We start from the raw sequence: 20,842 nt of genomic DNA, 5'->3' as shown, positions 1-20,842 counted from the left end.
CTTTATAAATCTTTCTTGTAAGGCATAGATTGATTAAAATCTCTCTATACCGACCTATATAAGGAAAAGATCCCAGGACCATTAGATGGTATAATGGTTATGTCACTGAGCTTCCACATGGTCAACTGTGGTTTGGGTCCCAGACCTGGTCGCTTGAAACTCACACCAGGCATATATGCATGCCCAAATCCTGAGAGGAGACTGATGGAGAAGGGATCGTGGCATGGGCATCCCCCCTGGGGATTGATTTCTAACTTTCCGTCTCTCTGTCTTTCTCTTTTTGGTGAGCGCATATGCCCTACCGCAATAATCTCTACCCACCACCAAATAAAAAAAAAGAAAGAGAAAGAAATAGATCCCTTGACAAACTTAAAGACTGAATAAATATTATAAATGCTGGAAAATAGTTGATTTAGAAGGGTTCATGTTTACATTTACTTTTTTTTCCCCCAGCTCTACATTTATAGCATTTATTGAGGGGGGTATACCTAATTTGCCAAAATTCAGCCATCAACATATATCCTCATGTCCCATTTAAAGCTAATGAAAGTGTGTTTAAAATAGGACATGGAGGCAATTTGCTAAGAATTAAAGTACAACTTTAAAGTTTTAATTTCATACTTTCATATCAAAAAAGCAATTTCTCAAATTCTGAAAATATGAAGTTACTACATAGAAAAAAAGGACATGTAAGTAGTTTCATTCATTCTTAATATTATGTGAAATCAGATGTATTTATAAATTAAGCCTACAGAAAACAAGCTTCATATCATGCATAAAAAAGTACAAATATTTACAAAGTCCATTTAGCTTAAAATTCGCAGCTGCTTATAAAATGGTTCAAAATCGTCCTATATAAGGGAATATGAGTCTTGTCAAAAGAGATGGTAAAATAGATCACAATGTTTAAAATCTCATAGTGTTCTGTAGGAAAATCAATAAGATAATTTTTCTGGAGGAAAAAGTATTTAACATTATACACTTAAAGTATTTAGGGACTAGAAGATGACGCAATGGTTATGCTGCTGGACTCCCACCTAGTTGACCATGGTTTGGGTCCTAGACCCAGTGCCTTAAAAACTCATACTGGTTGCATGTACATGTGTGCCCAAAATCCTGAGAGGAGAACGGAGAAGGGATTTCAATGAGGCCATCCCTCTGGGGTGGAGATTTCTTGCTTTCTGTGTTTCTGGTGAGCACATGTGCCCTATAGCAAAAAATCTCTTTCAAAAATAAATAAATAAAGTATACATTTATATATTAATTTGAAAAGGAATACATTTAAACCTTTTATCATCACATAATCTACTTTGTAAAAACAATAAAAAGGATGTGCGTTTTGACTGTGGATATCAAAACCCAAAAGTTAACCTTTGCTTTTTCCTTTTTGGTAATTTTCAATGTATTTTAAAGTTTTGGCACCCAGAGGTCATTTTGTACAAATCTCGAAGCTGCACCTCGGTCAGTCTGTCAGCCTTTTTCCTGTCTACTACCTCCTTGACTTGGTTCATGTATACTCTGTTTCCAATTCCTGTTTTACTGGATGTTGCTTTGGCTTAAATCTTTGAGTTGCCGTATAAACCCAAAGCACTGAATTTAATGTGTATGTAGAAACAATCCACTGTCACTCATTCACATGAGTCCAGCTTCTGCAACGGCTCATTTCTAGATATGGATATCTCGGGCTTTTGCATCTCATCCACAGCACCTGTGGAATTCTCAAACATTGATGAATACTCCAGGATTTCTACTGCGTAGTCTTCATTAATTTCTTCAACTGGCATGATCAACTCGGGGCCTTCGATTCCTATTTTTTGGATAAGTTCTCATCTCCATTCTCTTGTGAGTGCTTCTTTACTACCTCCCCAAAGCGCTCAGTGAACACTATCTTCATGGCTTAATGTGATTTTTCACTTACGCATATCAGTTTTTAGTACAAAGGGACTTGAAAAAGTTCATAGGAAAATGGAATTAAAATAGAAGTTTATTTTGGTGCAGAAAATTTGGAAATCTATAAATAGTTTTATCATAAGCTACATTTTCTATGATCTCTTTAAAGACTCCTTGCATGTCACATTGCTTTAACTTTTTTTTTTTTTTTTTTTTTTTAGAAAGGATCTTGTTATGTCATGATCTTCCTGCCTTAGCTTCCTGAGTCATTGTCACTATAGGTGCCTACCACTGTGCCCAGCTTTAGGGTGGGCCAGGAACTAAACCTGATACTCTTGTGGGGCTTCAATCTGCCAAGTAGCAGTGTCTACCAGCTTGGGCTACCACAGCTGGACCTAGTTTAACTAATTTAAAAAGATTATTCTAGTTGTTCATCTATTCAATGAACACTTACTATGTTAAAGGCACCATTCTTTTTTTTTTTTTTTAAAAGAGAGATTTTTTTGCTATAGGGGGCTTGCACCCGCCAGAGAAACAGAGAAACATAAAGTAAGTGAGAAATCACCCCTCAAGGGGATGGCCACATCACAATCCTTTCTCTTCCATTATCTTCTCAGGACTTTGAGCACACATGCACATGCACCTGGTATGAGTTTTAAGCTTTTGGGTCCAGGACTCAAACCACGGTTGGCTACATAGGAGTCCAGTGACATAAACATTATTCCATCTGCTGGTCTCTACAAGTACCATTCTGAACATCATGAATACAGTGGTGAGCAAAACAACATTTTGGGCTTTTTTTTTTTTGGAGAGATTTTTTTTTTTTTTTTTTGCTATAGGGCGTGTGCGCTCGCCAGAGAGACAGAGAGAGACAGACAGACAGAAAGCGAGAAATCACCCCCCAGGGGGGATGGCCATGCCGCAATCCCTTCTCCTCCATTCTCCTCTCAGGATCTTGGGCACGCACGCACACGGGCCCAGTGTGAGTTTTAAGCCACGGGGTCCGGGACACGAACTGCGGTCAACTAAGTGGGAGTCCAGCGACATAACCATTACGCTAACTGCTGGTCCCAAATTTTTGGGCTTTTTAGAGCTCAGTTTCCAATGAAGAAAATAGGCAGGTACCAGACAACCAGTGTGATTGATGTCAGGTTAGTATAATGTCAGGTTCTATGAAGAAAAATAAGTACCACAAAAACAAAACAAAACAAAACAAAAACCTCTCCCAAAAAAACAAAAAAACAGGTTATGAGAAGAGAGAGTAACTGGGAATGCTACTTTAGGTACATAGTCTCAGGAGATAGGATTCAAGCAGAGAACTGATGGAACCAACATCGTGAATATCTGGAGGTAGAGAGTTTCAGGCAAAGGGGATAGCGAGTAAGTACAAAGGACTGGGGGTGGAACTGACTTGAATGCTGAGGACCAGCAGAAAGGCCACTGGGGCTGGAGCTCGGTGAGAAGAAGTAAGCAGTAGATTCAGCAATCAGGGGTGGGCAGGGCCCAGATCCTGTGGGGTCTGCTAGGCCGTGACAGAGTCTTTGTATTTTGTTCAAAGTGTGATGAGCAGTCGCTGGAGAGCTTTGAGTTTAGAGAGACAAGGTTTGATTTATGTTTTCGTAAGTCAGTGTGGCTGCTATGAAAAAGAAAAGACCAAAGAGGGCGTGAATAGAAGCAGGAAGACCAGTAAGGTCATTCTGTCAAAGAGGTCTAGCTGGGAGAGAGATGATGTGGTTTGGAATGAAAGAGTAAGAGTATAGAGGGAAGAAATGGTTTAGTTCAGAATATATATGCATACATACATATATGTAGCTATGTGTATATTATATATAATTATTTTTTCCAGCAAAGGAGGGAGCAGCCCCCACAAGATCTCATGCTGCAATCTACCCCATCAGCCAAGATCACAGGCAAGAGCACATGCACCCAGTATTTACAGGGAGGCCTCTGGACAGGAACCTAGGACCTTCCTGTATGGATCCAGTCATGTTAACACTGCACCACAATTTGGTCCCTCAAGCGGTATTTGAAGGTGGAGGGACAGAGTTTACTGATGGTTTGCTATAAAAGAAAGAAGTCATGGATGACTCCACGGGCTTTAAACAAAGGGACAGATTACATGCTGATGTCATTTACTGAAGTCTGTAGTTTTTGGAGAGGGAACTATTTGTGTGTAGAAGGTCTAGGGTCCCTGTGTTGGACATGTAAAATTCGAGATGCTCATGAGGCACCTATGTGGTGAAGTTTGATACAATACACTGGATTTCAGGGAGAATTTTAAGCTTGGAGATATGAACCAGATAATCCTGAGGTCTGACTGCAAGTACTTGTGAGTGTGTTGTTATTTGGAACCTGGACCTCTGCAGGTATAAAGTTAAGGATTTTTTTCCCCAGAATTATTTAATTTTATCTATTATTATTATTTTTAAGAATTTGACCAGAGAGAGACAGAAGGAAAGTGAGAAAGCAAGCCACCAGATCCAGGACTTGAACTGCATTGGGACATGCGGGAGTCCAGTGCTTTAACTGCCATGCCACCCGCTGGCCCCTAAGTTAAGGATCTTAAGATGAGCTAAGCCTGGATTTAGGGTGGGGTTGTAAAGTCCAATAACTGGTACTTTTACAAGAGCAGAGAGAAGGAGATTTGAGACAGGGAAAAAAGACATATAGAGACAGAAGCAGAGATTAGAGTTATGCAGCCAAGAGCCAAGCAACAGCAGAAGCTACCAAAAGCTGGAAGAGGCCAAGAACCACTCCACCACCTGGCCCAAAATACTGAAGTCTGTAGTTTTTGGAGAGGGAACTATTTGTGTGTAGAAGGTCTAGGGTCCCTGTGTTGGACATGTAAAATTCGAGATGCTCATGAGGCACCTATGTGGTGAAGTTTGATACAATACACTGGATTTCAGGGAGAATTTTAAGCTTGGAGATATGAACCAGATAATCCTGAGGTCTGACTGCAAGTACTTGTGAGTGTGTTGTTATTTGGAACCTGGACCTCTGCAGGTATAAAGTTAAGGATTTTTTTCCCCAGAATTATTTAATTTTATCTATTATTATTATTTTTAAGAATTTGACCAGAGAGAGACAGAAGGAAAGTGAGAAAGCAAGCCACCAGATCCAGGACTTGAACTGCATTGGGACATGCGGGAGTCCAGTGCTTTAACTGCCATGCCACCCGCTGGCCCCTAAGTTAAGGATCTTAAGATGAGCTAAGCCTGGATTTAGGGTGGGGTTGTAAAGTCCAATAACTGGTACTTTTACAAGAGCAGAGAGAAGGAGATTTGAGACAGGGAAAAAAGACATATAGAGACAGAAGCAGAGATTAGAGTTATGCAGCCAAGAGCCAAGCAACAGCAGAAGCTACCAAAAGCTGGAAGAGGCCAAGAACCACTCCACCACCTGGCCCAAAAAACGCCTGTAGTTTTAAGCCACTGCTTTGTTGTATTTTGTTATCACAGCCCTAGGCAATTAATTCAGGTGGTGTCTAAAGCCTTGAGATTACTTGAGCTGTGACCACTTAGGAGATAATTATGGATAGAGAAGGGGGTTAGAGGTGGAGCCTCTCCAGTATTTTCATGCCATAAATGGAAAGGAGAATAGTGGAGCCAATAGAGAAGTGGTAGAAAACCGAGTATGGAATTACGAGAGCCAAGGGCAAGGAGAGTTTCAAGGACACTGTGACTGGCTATGCCAAACTATGTTGAGAGACCAAGGAGGGTGAGGTGGGCCAGCCAGGTCTGCTGTTCAGAAACTGAGGAAGCCCAGTGGCACAGTTAGAAATCAAACATCAGAGCTGGTAACTACAGAGGTAGGGAGATTTCTCTTATTAGCAAGGGGCTTGCACATAACCTAATAGGCACTAAAGGCAGTGCACCCCTACTTCCCTGGCCTGCTGACTTGGCAATTCCCCCCAGTCCACCTAGGCTGTGTTCAACTTCAAGCTTCAAGTTCTCCTCTGTGAAGAACGGGGCAGCTCAGAAACTGGATCCATTCAATCATTGTATTCTTAGTTCCCAAGTCCTTTCCGCTGCTTCCTCCAAGACTCAGTTTTAAACAGAAAAAAAGCGACCTTGAAGCAAATCTAAGTCATCATTACCTCCAATCTCTTTATTTAAACTAAACTTTTACTCATCTAGTGGAGGTAAGGGGAAGAACTGACCATTGGATTTGGTACATGAAAGTCATTGGTGACCTTGATAAGGGTTTGGTAGGAAAGCCTTCTTGGAGAATGATTCAAGAGATTCAGTTATGGAAAAGTGAAGGCAGGGAATAGAGACAGTGCTTTCATGTTGTACAGCAGGGTAATGAGTTTGTTACATGACTATTAGAACATACTGGGATAGGTAAATCATAAATAGACTCAACCTTTTAACGAGACTATTAACATGAAAGAATAATCTGCCCCTTTTATGTCTATGGTCAGGGCTCACATTTCACTGTGAAGCAGCAGCAAAATGGAACACTAGGAATTGTAGTCTAAGATCCAAGACGTGTTTTTGAAAGAGGAGAGATTTTATAGCATGTTTTTGTGTTGATGAGAAAAATCTAGAAGAAAGGTGAAATTGGTTATGGAGAACATAGATGGAATAAATAGGCAGAGAATCAAGATGAAGGCAGTGTACGTAGGTTAGAAAAATTTTTGAGTTACAGATTGAAGATGAGATGCAGGATACCCAGGGTCCTGGCCATAGGAGAGGATTGGATTCTTCTTTCATTTTAACAGTAGGAAAGGCAAAGGGTACAGATACAGATGGCGTTAGCTGGTAGATTGATTGGTGGGGAGACACCTCGTTACACTGAGTTTATTTATGATATTATCCATCTATTGTGATCATTTCTAATGGTCACGTAATAGACGCTGTGTTTACACTGCTGTTGAGCATGGCTAGCACTCGATTGGCACCTGCATGTTTTATGGATCCTGCTGTACCCTAGCTGAGCAATTCATCATAAACACTTTATTTTTTTCTGTATAGAAAGCAGAGCAGTCAGTGGTGGTGTTGATTTATTACTTGAATGTGGGTTCATTACCACAAAGATGGTCACCATGCCTTTTATCTTCCGAGCACAGCAATATTTCACCATTACCCATCAAGTTTGTCATCTATAACCGAGGCTCTTCAAAGACCTCACTAGGGAGGCCTATGTCGGGGTATTCCTTTCATGGTGATTTGTTTTATAGCCAATGAATTTTATTTCTAAATCTTACATGACCAGAGGTCATCCTGTAGACTAAAACCACCCCAGACTAGAGGTCATCCTGTAGACTAAAACCACCCCAAGAGAAGTCTTAGACCTCTGAGTAGGAAAGAGGGTACCATTTTCTCTCTTAGGATAAAATTTGTAAACTGGCCCAGAATTTATTATTAAGTTGAGACTTAATCTTCATTTCATAGAAGTGTGTCCTTACCTACCTTCTCAAGCTTTAATCTGGGAAATGTTAAAGTCCACGGCTGTAAAAATTGATAGGCATTGACCTTTGGCAACATTTATCAGACACCCACTCTCTGTCTGGTCATTGAGATGCTGGAAGTGCTGCTAAATCAAACAGAAACATCAAAAATTCAGACGCTGAGTCAGCACTCAGGAGTGAATTTGTTTATAAACTGCAAATATTGATATAAGAACAAGTCATGCAGAAAACCAATTTTCCAGGCACCATATCTATCTTTGAGCTTGTTATTTCCCCCAATTAGATTCCCATATTATCTGGAATTCCTTAAATATTTGACCAAATTAAAGAACTTAATAGATGTTAAATAACTGCATGAGAGTCCAAATCTTTCTTGGTATTAATTGAATCAGTTAATATGGATGAAGAAATCTTTCTAATTAATTGGTTTCTTTTACCACACGAAAGTGTGTATGCTCACCAGACAAAGAGGGAGAGAAAGCATCCCCACAAATGGGACTTAGTGAGGCCACAATCCTTTCCCTCTATTTCTCAACTTTAAGATATTAGAAAGCCTCACCTATGCACCCAGTGTGTTTTTCTAACTGCAGGGGCTGGGATATAAACCATTGTCATGTATGTGGGATCTAGCCTTCTATGCACAGTGCTTAACCACTGTGCTGTGGTGTCAGACTGGTATGAAGATATCTTATTCTTTAAGAAGAAATAGTGGCCATTGGTATAACGCAACATGCTGTGAGGCAATCCCACATGGAAAGGTTTCTGGTTCAATTCAGGAACCCTCCCACATACTGTGGTGCACGTACACCCAGGATCCAGACCTGGCTAAAGGTTGGGGGGTGAATTACAATGTCAAGATTCTGTTGGGGGTGTTCTTTCTCTCATTTTCCTGTGTGTCTCTTTTTCATAGAAAAAAATAAACTTTAAGAAAGAGGAGAAATAATCAGTCATTATCACGTACTAAGCTTGAACAAAGAAAAAGTTAGATGTCTCCTCAGAAGAGAGGAGAGACCACAAATACACATACCTTTACAGTCTATGTGATCCAAACTTTGATAGGAAGCGTATGGAATAAATTGTCAAAATGGTATACTTTGAAGTCAGAGAATCATGCACATTTCAAATGCATGTTGCTATTTTGCATTGTATATAATTATATTTTCAGGGTTTCATGCATATATAATTCAACTGAGTTTGTTCAATCTTATGTTATATAATCAGGCCATTTCAAAGACAGTAGATCTTCTGTATGTCGATAAACGGGCTTGCCTGAGTATAAAGTAAAACTTCCATGTCAAGCTTTAAAAAAGTGAGCCATCTCATATTTAGAATTGAAAATATGACAACAAAAATATTCACCCTATAGGCTTAAAGAAGCTTTTTATAAATATTCCATTTTAACTGGAAAAAGAAAATGTCCTAGATTATGAAATTTACTGTGAACAAGGAAATAAGAGAATGTGTCAGAACTTGAGTGTTAAGTATGTGTCCATGTGTAAAAAATTTGAATTCTTAAAAATGGCAACAAAACAATAGCATGGAAGAACTTTGTCAAAGAAATGTGCTGTTAAAATGGAATTTATTATTCTGTGTGCAATTCCCTGAAGATGTGGATTGCCAAAACCAACATGTTCATTCCTTCTACCACCGGGGGTCACTGTGAAGACGTCGCTTGAACACTTTGAAAAGTTCTTGAGTTCCTCTTTGTGAAGTTTGAATGAAGAAATTTAATGTAAGAAACAATTCAGTGAGAAAGATTTTTGAAAAATGTTTTTGAAAAAATCCCTATAAACTCTTTTTCCCTGAATTTAATTTCAAATTAGTGATATCATTCTCCCACTCAACCCCCAGGAATTCTCTTTATATTAATATGAGGGAACTTCAAAAAGTTTGTGGAAAGTTGAAATTAAAGTACAGATTTATCTTGATGCAAAGGAATTGAAATCTATATCTAATTTTTTCATAATATGTGTTTTCCACAACCATTTTCAAGATGCCCTCATGTATGAGATAGATGTTGCATTGCAATTCAAGTTAAAAGTGTTTAAAACGATATTAGTGTTACAAAATAATTGTGTTCCTCTGTCTTATTTCAAATTCAATGAAAAAGCATAATAGTTTATGTAATTTAATCTTACTCTTGGATTCTGATATGACATGAGCTTCTAACATTTCCATTAACATGGTAGCTCTTTCAAAGTTGTTATTAAAACGTATTCTACAGGCCATTCCCAGAATATGTAGCCAAACTAGACTCATACAATTATTTTTGTGGCCAGTATAAATAAACTATGACCATTCAAAAGCAAGATAAGAAACTTTCATGCTTCTAGATGCTGAGATACTGTATACTTGGGATGCTGTCTAGAGGCCACAGCTGGGCCGGCAGTCCACCTGGCACTTGGGTGAGAACGGTACCCGGGCCAGCACCAGAAGTGCAGCTGCCAGCAGTGGCACCAGCGCCTGTAGTTGGCTCACCTGCTGTGGCATCTATTAGCCAGGTCCAATGGCCCAGATAGTAACCGTGTCAGCTGGCAAGACCATGGCCCTGCTATTGGCTCACACTGGGTCAGCCAGCACAGGAGCAGCAGCAGCTTGGCCTTTGCTGGTGTGAGATAAAATGGTTTTTGGAGTGTGCCCAGAGCCAGAGTGACATTAGCTTTGTGACAGTTTCAGTAAGGTGCTTGAAGTAGTGAGACTTGCAGTGGGATTACCCTAACCAAGAGGCTCAAATTGGAGAAGTGGAAAACAAAACAAAACAAAACAAAACCTTTCAAGATTGAGTTAATTAAATTAAAAGAAATATAATTGATAGTGAAAGCATAAAGTGTAAACCAATCAGTTAAGCCTGTGGTCTGTTGCGAATCACTTCGTTGGTTCCACATTGAGATGGTATAGAGCCTGGGGCTGAGTGAAGGTTTCTGTGGCCTCCTTCCACCAGGTGTTGTGATATTATTGTTTGTGAATTAATTAGAATGAAATTATTATTATTATTATTTATTTTTTTGAGAGGTTTTTGCTATAGGGTATGTGCACTCACCAGAAAGACAGAGAGAGACAAAGAGACAGGGGGCGAGAAATCACTGCCCAGGAGGAATGGCTGTGCCGCAATCCCTTCTCCTCCATTCTCTTCTTGGGATCTTGGGCATGCACGCACACGTGCCCGGTGTGAGTTTCAAGCCACCGGGTCTGGGACTCGAACTGCAGTTGACTACATGGGAGTCCAGCGACATAGCCATTACGCTAACTACTGATCCTGAAATTATTTTTTTCTAAGATGCAAAATTTCTAAATTTTCAAAATTTCTTCTAAATGGTTATGAACTTCATTTTCTCTGTCTGACTTGCTTAGGATGTTTCCTTCTTTTTCTTTCCCTTCTTTTTACCCTCCTTCTCTCCTTCCTTTCTTTTCTTTTTCCTCCCTCCATTTTTTCTAACATTTCTATTTTTTTTTTTTAAGAGAGATTTTTTGTATAGGGCATGTGCACTTGTCAGGGAGACAGGGAGACAGAAAACAAGAAATCACCATGGCAGGGTGGCCATGCTACAATTCCTTCTCCTCCATTCTCCTCTCGGGATCTTGGACATGTACACACACACACCTGACATGAGTTTCAAACCTCCAACTCCATGACTCGAACTGCAGTTAACCATGTAGGAATCCAGTGACCTAATCACTACGCTATCTACTGGTCCCACTCTCCAGTGTGCCTTGAGTGCTTGCCATGCTCCTTGGATAGAAAGAGAACTGTTTCTTCTCTGAGACAAGTATGAAGTAAGAAAGTGTACTCGTAAATGGAGGCTCATTTGTAGGTTTCTGGAGAGGCACTTGAAGAATGTATTGTCTGTTGATACTGATTTTTGCTCTGTGAGTGGGAAGCAAGGCTAGCAGCTGAGAAAGAACCAGGGGAGTGTGTGGAATATGGAGGATAGGAGAGAAGGGGTTGAGGCTGTATTTTTAACAGCCCCTATAAAGAAAGTGGGCAGTACTGAAGGACTCTGGCGAGGCCAGTGCCCATCTGTACCATGTCATAACTGTGTGATCCCAGAAATGCTCAGCAGGTGGCGGGTTGGGTTGGCAAATCCTTGGATTGATTTTATGTCAGGATTTTGCAGGATGGGTTGTATGGAAAGCAAACTGGGCGAAAGAATCGAGGGTATTATGTATTGATAAAATAATAATTGGGAAGATGAATGGTGAAATAGTTGGAAGGAGGAAAGGAAGCAAAGCCAAATAGGACCCACAACTTTGGGGGAAAATTGGATTTTCTAAGAATGAGGTTCTAGATGAGACTAAAGACTAGCTAGGCATGCATATAAAGAGAGCAAAGGAATTGGAAAATAGGGGCTTGTGGTTAGAGTAGAATATTAGGGTTTCTGATGATTTGTAATGAGAACACATCCAGATTATAAATGCCAGCATGCGGTCATGGAAGAAGATTGCTAACATGGCATGCAGGTGAAGAAACATTGAGTGGGAGCAGGCCGAGGGGCTGAAATAGAGAATTGGATGCATCATCCTCACCTTCATTGATGTTGCCCAGGCAGTGGTGGAACTAAGGGTAGTAAGGAATACCATGAAGCTAAAACTTGAGATACAGGGGTGGGGTGGGGGAGCAAGCGAGCGAGTGAGTGCAAATGGGGCAGGGGAGACAGGAGAGAGAGATCACTCTTGGTTGGACTGGTGAAATAGAATTTCGTGACTTTTCTTTTTTTTTTTTTGGAGAGATTTTCACTGTAGGGCACGTGCGCTCGCCAGACAGACAGAGAGAGACATAGAGACAGAAAGCGAGAAATCACCCCCCAGGCGGGATGGTCACGCCGTAATCCCTTCTCCTTCATTCTCCTCTCGGGATCTTGGGCACGCACGCACACGCGTCCGGCATGAGTTTTAAGCCACCGGGTCCGGGACACGAACCGCGGTCGACCACGTGGGAGTCCAGCGACATAGCCATTACGCTAACTGCTGGTTCCCGAATGTCGTGACTTTTGACTAAAACATTTCTGATTTTCTTCTATGCTTTGTTTCCCAAATATAATAGTATTTATCTTCTCTTGAACTGTTGATAGGTTCATCTACCTCCTGTTTGAACTGAATCCTAACCTTTTCCCTGGCTCTAAGCCTTAAGCAAACTTCTCTTAACATTTTTCTATTGTGATCTATTAAAATGAAAAGTATTTTTCTTGAAATTAAAATGGCATTTAAAAATGCCTATTTGTTGACTGCAGTAAGCTATACAGCCCCAGCTAGGTGCTACTTTAGCATATGTTCATTCTGCTCACTGATTTTTATGGCTAAAGTCAGACATTTGTTCATAGATACGTATCTATTAGCTGCACCTGCTATTGAAAGGACTTAGATTAATTAAAATCTTTTGTGAATCAGTAAAATGTGAAAATACAAGGCATGGAAAACAACTGTAGATACCAGAGAAAGTGTGAGAGGAGGGCAGGAAATGGCAGAGGGGAAGAGGTAGGGAGTCAAGGGAGGAGGGATATTTAAGAAACAAGAAATGGAAAATTACTTGTTGACAACGCATTTGATAGTATTCTTGACTGAGCCAAAATACAGTGTATTCTGGATGAAAAATCTCATTTTGTATGTTGTAATGATGAACAGTGAATGAATGTAAGTAAATTTAGAGTAAAATAATTTAAAAAAATGATGGGGGTGCTAATATCTTTCTTATAGGATTGTTATGATATTAAATGAGCCTAATGCCTGCAAATTACTTTCATAAATGATATAAAAATATTACACAAAAATAATTTGCTTCATTGGTTTAAAATGGGGTTCATTGGTTTCAGACTTGTAAAATTTTTTTTCAAGCAGGAATTTCTGTTACGGCGCCCTAAAACAAATAGTTGTAGCAGTTTCAGGAAGTGTATAGCTATTATTTAATAAACTTATTAAATAATTACAAATAACCTTATTAAATAATTACAATAATAAATACTTACAAAGTTAACTATTGTATTACACTTCCTTGTCTTTCTTAGGACTATGAACACTAGCACTCGCTCAAGGCTCCTTCCATTTTGATGAGTAATCTGTAATCTGTAATCTGTTATGATGTGCAAAGTCAAAGCAGCTGTCTTACCTGTGCAATCATGACTGTGTGTGTGTCTTTAAAAGCCACAGTTTCGGATCATGACACCCATGGTGGTCTGTGTAGTGTAGATCATATTTCCTAGTTAGTAGGTCCTAGCAAAGCCCATGACCTAATGGAAAATTTAGCTATAGGAGAAATTCTTATTCAGGGAGTACAGATGATAGAGGAGATTGGATTTGGTTTGGAAGTGAAAGGTAACTTTGCATGAGAGAAATCTAGTGGTATTAATAAGTGACCACTTGACCAGCTGGAACCAGTTGAATGAGGTTGCTGCTGCTGTTGATAGTTTTTGGTGGTGTCTGGGTCAGAACAGTCAGTATATCTGAGGTATCTGCTTGGGTTTCCAAAGCAGAACACTGAGGGCCACTAAAGCATAGTTAGTTCTTATCTACAGGATAAACACTGTTTGGGAAGGCTGTGTGTGGGAAGAACCGAATAGTCCCACTCTGTAGCAGGAGTAGACTCACTCGGCAGTGAGCGAGTTTCTAGGTTAAATCCTAACTCCTTTCTTGAAAGAACTCTCCTGTGTGTCGTATATAGCTCTTCCTGGGCTCCAATTTCTGGGAGTTTCTTACTTGTCCATTTTCTTCTATGATATGCCCAAAGTCGAAGCGGGGGATTATGACCTTCTGGAGAGATGTGTAGCTTTCATAACCTACTTTCTTTTTGTAAAAACTTGGGGCCATAAAGGTTGTTTTAAGACTCACAGGCTTTTTCAGGCCAGGATTTTTATGTCTTTGCCAATTCAGTGACTTTAAAAACTCAGTCTGTTTCTCAACTATCTGCTTAATTCCACGTAGAAATAACCATACTCAACAATTTTTTCCCCTAAAATAGAAGTTTATTCTATTTTATTTCTTTGTTTCTATGCCACAAAAAAATCTCCTTTTTCTTTCTTCTGTCCCTTTCAACCTGTTGTGGTTGTCCTGAGGCTACCTAAAACAATAGGCTTGGGTAGCGAATTATGCTTTACACATAACGAAGTGTACAACTTCGGCAAATGTACATACGTTACCCTTAAAGGTTTCCTGGTGTTAACTTCCCAGTTGGTTTCTACCCTCATATCTGATTTCTGGCTCCAGGAAACCATTGAGCTGTTTTCAGTCACTATAAATCACATTGGTCTTTATTCTAGAGCATCATATAAATGAAATAGTACAGTAAGAGTTCTCCATACCAGGCTTCTTTTGCTTAGCATGATGTTTTTGAGATTCATCTATGCCATTCCATGTTTTAGTATGTTTAGCATGTTTATTCTCAGGATATAGATGTACAACTTATTTTTCTGTATTGACCTTACATTCTGTGACCTTAGTTAACTTGCTTATTAGTTGTGGTAACCTTTTGTAGGTTCTTTGAAATATTCTACATCCGTGTTCATGTTGCCTGTGAATAGAAAGTTTTACTCTTTACTAATCTAATGCATTTAATTTATTTCTTCTTGCTTTGGCTATGCCTTCCAGTCTAAGTTGAGTTGAAGAGCGAGAGTAGACAATTTTGTTAATCTTTTTGAAGATTTAGCATGTGGCTTAATTAATGGTATCTATTTATTTGTATTCTCTTTCATTACTTCCACTCCTTATTATTTATACTAGTGCTTAATTTGGATTTAATTTGCTATTCTCTTTCTAGTTTTTAAAAAAACATTTATTTCTTTAGGTGGGGTTGGGGGAGGCAACTCCAACAGGGCATTTGTACTACAATCCACCCCTAGCCTTGGCGAGCCTGAATCACAGGCACGTACATGTGTATCTGGTGTGTGCAGGGAGACCTCAGGACTTGAACCTGGTAGCATTCCACGTGGGGCTTTAGAATTGTGGGGCATTGCATTACCACTATACCACTGTGGCTGCCCCCTTTGGCTTCTTAAGGTGGAAGCTTAGAAGCATTGGTTTTAAACTTTTCTTATTTGGTAAAAGCACTTTAAAGCTATACATCCCCCCTAAGAGCCCTTAGTTTAGCTGCATATCACACATTATAATAGGGTAAGCTTATATTTTATTCAGTTTAAAATATTTCTAAATTTCTCTGTGTATTCCTGTTTGATCCATGGTTATTTACAGATAAATTCTTTAATTTCCTAATATTTTGGGATTTTACAGATAACTTAATGATTCCTATATGATTTTATTCCTTTTAAGTTTATTGCAATTTGTTTGATAATACCGTGCATGTTACATCTTCATGAATTATCAATGTTTATTTGAGAGAAATGTGGATTCTGCTATTGTGAGTGATGTGTTCTGAAGATGTCTTTAGGTGAAGTTTGTTGATAGGGTTTGATAGGGTTGTTTAAAATAAAGATGTGTCTTGATTTTCCTTTTTACTTGATTTTTCAGCTACTGAGATAGGAAAGCCATATCTTCAATATTTGTGGATTTGTCTGTTTCTCTCTTCAGTCTTGTCAACTTTTGCTTAGATGCTTGTTTGATCCAAACTTCTAGTCTCTGCTTTTTAAAAAATGAATTATTTAATTTAATTTTATTTATTGTCATTTTTATTTTATTATTATTATTTTTTGAAGTTGACTAGAGAAGAGAGAAAGAGAGAGAGAGAGAGAGAGAGAGCAAGAAAGCAAGCTGCCAGGTCTGGGACTTGAACTGCTGTCAGCCATGTGGGAGTCTAGCTGCCTTAACCACCATACCACCTGCCAGCCTCCAGTCTCTATAATTGCAGTACTTAGACCATTTACATTTAGTATAATTGTATGTATGTATGTATGTATATGTTTGTGTGTTTGTGTGGGTGTGCGTGTGTATATATGTATATATGTTTTTAAATCTGCCATCTTAGTATGTATCTTAAACATGTGTTGTTTTGTAAATCTAGTTTTTTTTTTTTTAAACACTTGTTATATCTTCTACATATGCTAAAAATGACAACCAAATGCATGGCTATTATTCTGTGTTAAATAGTCTATTCGTTGAAGATATTTAAAACGAGAAATATTCTACAGTTACTGATAAATTCACTGTTTTCAGAAATTTTTACCCCTTTGTTTAGATCAGTGTTTCCAGTGAACTCCTTTCCTCTGGCTTGGCAATCTTTCCTAACATTTCTTTTAGCACAAGTCTCTAGAGACAAGTTATCACAGCTTTTGTTTTTCCAAAAACGTAATAGTTTTGCTATTATTTTTGAAAGCTATCTCATTGGATATAAAATTTTAAGTGACATTTCTTTTTTATTTTTGCAAGCACCTTTAAGATGCTTTCTAATCTCTTCAATAGTTTCTGATGAGAAGGGTATCATTTTGTGTTTTTTTTTTTGTATTTCTTGTTTTATTTTTCATCTGCTTTTATGACTTCATTTTGTCACCAATTTCAGCAGTTCACCTATGGCATGGCCTATGTAGCTTTCTTTATGTGACTGATGTTCTTTGGCTATTTGGATCTATAAGTGTATAGTTTTTATTAGCTATATATCCAAATGATCATTCTTTTTATTTACTCATTATATTTGTGTTTTATATATTTGAACATTTTGGACATATTTTTATTAATTGTCTTGATGTCATGTGTGAATCTTATCACTTATAGATGACATTCTAGTGACTTATTATTCCTGATTATGGGTAATACTTTGATTCTTTTCATGTATCTAGTGCTTTTTATGTGAATGCTCAATATTTTGAGTTTTAATGGTTGAGTACTGAATTTTACTGTATTCTTACAAAATGTTTTGGATTTCTTTTTGGTAGGTAGATACATTACTTGAAGATTGATTTGTTTTTTAAGTATTTTTATGTTAATTTTTAGATTTTTTAAAGAGTGGGTCTGTAAGAGAGTAGGTTTGCCTGGTAGTATTTATAATAAATGTCCCATATCCAGTAAGGTTTATTTTTCTTTAGAAAATTTTATTTATTTCTTGGGGGAGGGAGGAGAAAGAGAGACCACCAGCAAGATTTTCTTGCCAACAGGGATCCCCAACAAGGTCTTCATGCCACAGTCTACCTCTAGTCCCAGCCAGCCTGGATCACAGTTGTACATATATGCACATGGCATGTACAGGAGTATGAGCCAAGGGCCTTCCCACATGTGCCCAGCATTGCAGACCATCGCATTACCATGGCACCACTGTTTGGCTGGCCAGCCTCAAGCAAGTTTGCTTTGCTTTAGCTGGTAGGAACTTAAAATGACTCCCATTTGCCTTAGAGCTTTCTGGAAGTTTTTTTTTTTTTTTTGGAGAGGTTTTGCTATAGGGCGTGTGCACTCGCCAGATAGATAGAGACAGAGAGAAAGAAAGCAAGAAATCACCAGCCAGGGGGGATGGCCATGCCACAATCCCTTCTCCTCCGTTCTCCTCTCGGAATCTTGGGCACGCACGCACGCATACACGCCCGGCGTGAGTTTGAAGCCACCGGGTCTGGGACATGAACCGCAATCAACTACATGGGAGTCCAGCAACATAGCCATTACGCTAACTGCTGGTCCCCGGAAGTTGCTTTTGCTTGGCCACGTGAAGTTATACCTTATGCCTACATGTATTCAAACAAAGATTCAACAGGACCCCTATGAAAATTTCTGAACCTCTTTCTTTTGAGAGCTCCCTTTTATCTTGTACACTATTCTGCAAAATCTAGTGCCTCAGTCTCCTCGAACATGAATCAATGTCTCCTAATCAAGCATGACTAATGGTATCTTCTTGGATTTTTTTTCTGTTTGCATTGTGTTCCAGAAATTTCCTCCAAGCAGAAAGTGGATAATTGCACACCTTTCTTTTGTTCTCTTTTCTCAAGTATCATAGTCCTATGGAAACTATTGTCTATGTCTGAAGACAATGGCTTTACATGACCAAATCCTTAGCTTAACTGAAAATTCTTAGTGGGCCTTTGTTGCTTAGAGCCCTTTTCTGTCTCTTCTCTTGTTTGAGTCACAAAAACAGTTGGCTTTTTAAAAAACAAATAGCTTCAGATATCTAAATTTTCTTAAATCCCTCTTATTTCTGCTTACACAGTGATACATTTCTTGTGTTAATTCATGTTATTCTTAAATATCTTGCCTTAAGTAGCAAGAAACAACCAAGACAAATTAACGTTCTGGGCTTTTCCAACAGTGTCCCCTTTCAGCATGCAGTTAGTTTACATTACAAGGTGTCACATACATTGGGTTTACAAAATAGGCAACTATTGCATGAGTGAGTCGTTATCTTTGCATTGTTTGTTTCCTTGCCACCTAATCTTGCTAGGCTAGGTTTTCACTGTGGCAGCTCTCTTCAGAGTTCCACTGTTTCTGTCTACTAATATATATACAGTAACAAGAGACTCAAACATGTAGTCCGAAGGTGGATGTTCAGGGTAGTATGCTGTTTCTTCTCCATGGTGTCATTCAGAGATCCAAGATCCTCCCATCTTATCACCCTTAGGGACCTACTACGATTGGATTGAACAAGCGCAAGGCAAAAGAACATGCAGAAAACACATGTGGGAAGTTATATAGACCAACACTGGAATTGGCACATAGCACTTCTGCTTACATTCCACTAGCTAGAACTCTATTACAGGCATGCCATGTGGGAGATTGAAACTCAATTATGAGGGAGACTTAGAAATATAACTTAACTGTGTTCTGGAGATGAAGAAGAAAATGAATTTAGGCAGGCAACTCGCAGAGAGATTTAAGTACATGTTGATTCTCTGTTTTTTGTTTCTTCATGCCTTTGTCTGTTTTGGAATGTAAATTCTCAATGAAAGAACTACCTTCTACCTAAATTTTCTATTTTTTTTTTTTTGAGAGGTTTTTGCTATAGGGTGTGTGCACTTGCCAGAAAGACAGAGAGAGACAGAGAGACAGAAAGCGAGAACTCACCCCTCAGAGGGGATGGCCACACCACAATCCCTTCTCCTCCATTTTCCTCTTGGGATCTTGGGCACGCATGCACATGTGCCTGGTATGAGTTTAAGCCACCGGGTCTGGGACTCACACCGTGGTCGACTACATAGGAATCCAGTGACAGCCATTACGCTAACTGCTGGTCTCAAATTTTCTAATTTTTGAAGTAATTCTCACTCCTCATCCTTTTTTACCTCCTCCCTTTCTCATTTCTTCCTCTCCTCTTTTTCTTTCACATATATTAAATCTTCTGAGTATTTTGCTAGATTCTGGACTAAGTTGGTGAACAAGATAGTCTTTGTTGCCAGAGTGACAGAAATTTTTATGTTTTCTATTATTTACTTAATATTTTACTTAGTAGTGCATGAAGTAATATCACTGGATGGTTTTGAAAATGACAACTAGGTTATTCAGAATTGTTGGAAGTAACAAGAAAATAATGCTAATAGAAAACTTACATTAAACAATTTTTTTCATTTATCACTGATTGCTTTCAGAAGTAAAATATTCCATAATCTTTGCCAAACAGAAAGAACAACATTTATTAACCCCCCCACCAAATTCCACCAAAACCCAAAACAAGCAAACAAAATGCATTAACTGAAGGACATCTAGTTTCCTGAGTCTGCTTTTAATCTTGTATACATTTTTTTATTAACTCTATATTGTTTTTTTTTTTTTTTCATTGCTGCTGTTTTAGTGTACACAGTGTTCCAGATTACTTTTCTGGCAACTGCCAATGTGGTTCGTGGCTTCATTTGGTCCCATTTCTTAATTAAATGAAACAACACACTACTTATAATTTAATTGCCTACATAAATGGGAGAAATGGCAATGTTCTGACAAGAAAATCACTGTAACCTAGATAACATGGGATAATGGTGTCATATATCTTCTCTGGAATTTGTATTTCAATTCATGTCTTATCCTAAGAAAAATAAATAATCTTATAGTTCTCATTAATGCAGTCACGTAATAAACAAATATTTGATGAGTTTCTACTTTATGTTTGGTTCTCATTTGAATGGCATAGACATGAATTGAAATAGGTTATGTGTAGTTCCTGTCCTTGGAGAGAACATAGACTAGTGAATAACAAACACACCTACACAGACTCCTCGGGTTGTACAACAACTACGATGTTAGTCTACATAGGGAGCTTTGAAGGCACAGAGACGGAAGAAAAGAAATTGTGGCATGACCACACCCCATTGTGGGGTATTCTCTCTCTCTCTCTTACACATGTCTCCTAGCACTATAAAAAGAATTATACTTGTTCATGGCTTGTATAAAGGAAAATGATTGACTTTGTGTGTTAATCTTATACACTATAATCTTGCCATAATTACTTGCTAGTTTCAGAAGTTTTTGGTCTGTTTTTCAGATTTTTATATAATTATATCATGTTTAATAGTTTTGTTTTTTTCTTTTTCAATCTGTAAACTTTTATTTCCTTTTTATATATTGCTGCTTTAGTTAGAACGTCTAGTACAATGTTGAAAAACACTGGTAAAAGAGGACATCTTTGTCTTATTTATGAGCTTAGTTTTTGATTTTCTCACCATTAACTGTGGCATTCATGTAGGCTTTTGTAGA

General features: G+C 38.5%; 1 protein-coding gene and 1 pseudogene across 3 annotated transcripts in view; one reads left to right on the top strand and one right to left on the bottom strand.

Annotated features, from left to right (window-relative positions):
* The window catches only part of DNM3 (dynamin 3), a 662,543-nt gene that overhangs the window by 192,498 nt on the left and 449,203 nt on the right, over positions 1 to 20,842 (top strand). The gene's annotated exons all lie outside the window — the stretch shown is intronic.
* LOC114005845 (nuclear nucleic acid-binding protein C1D pseudogene) lies at positions 1,306 to 1,784 on the bottom strand (annotated as a pseudogene).

Source organism: Tupaia chinensis, unplaced genomic scaffold, assembly GCF_000334495.1.
Source record: "Tupaia chinensis unplaced genomic scaffold, TupChi_1.0 Scaffold000074_1, whole genome shotgun sequence".
Lineage (NCBI taxonomy): Eukaryota > Metazoa > Chordata > Mammalia > Scandentia > Tupaiidae > Tupaia > Tupaia belangeri.
This window is presented reverse-complemented; position numbering and strand designations above follow the sequence as displayed.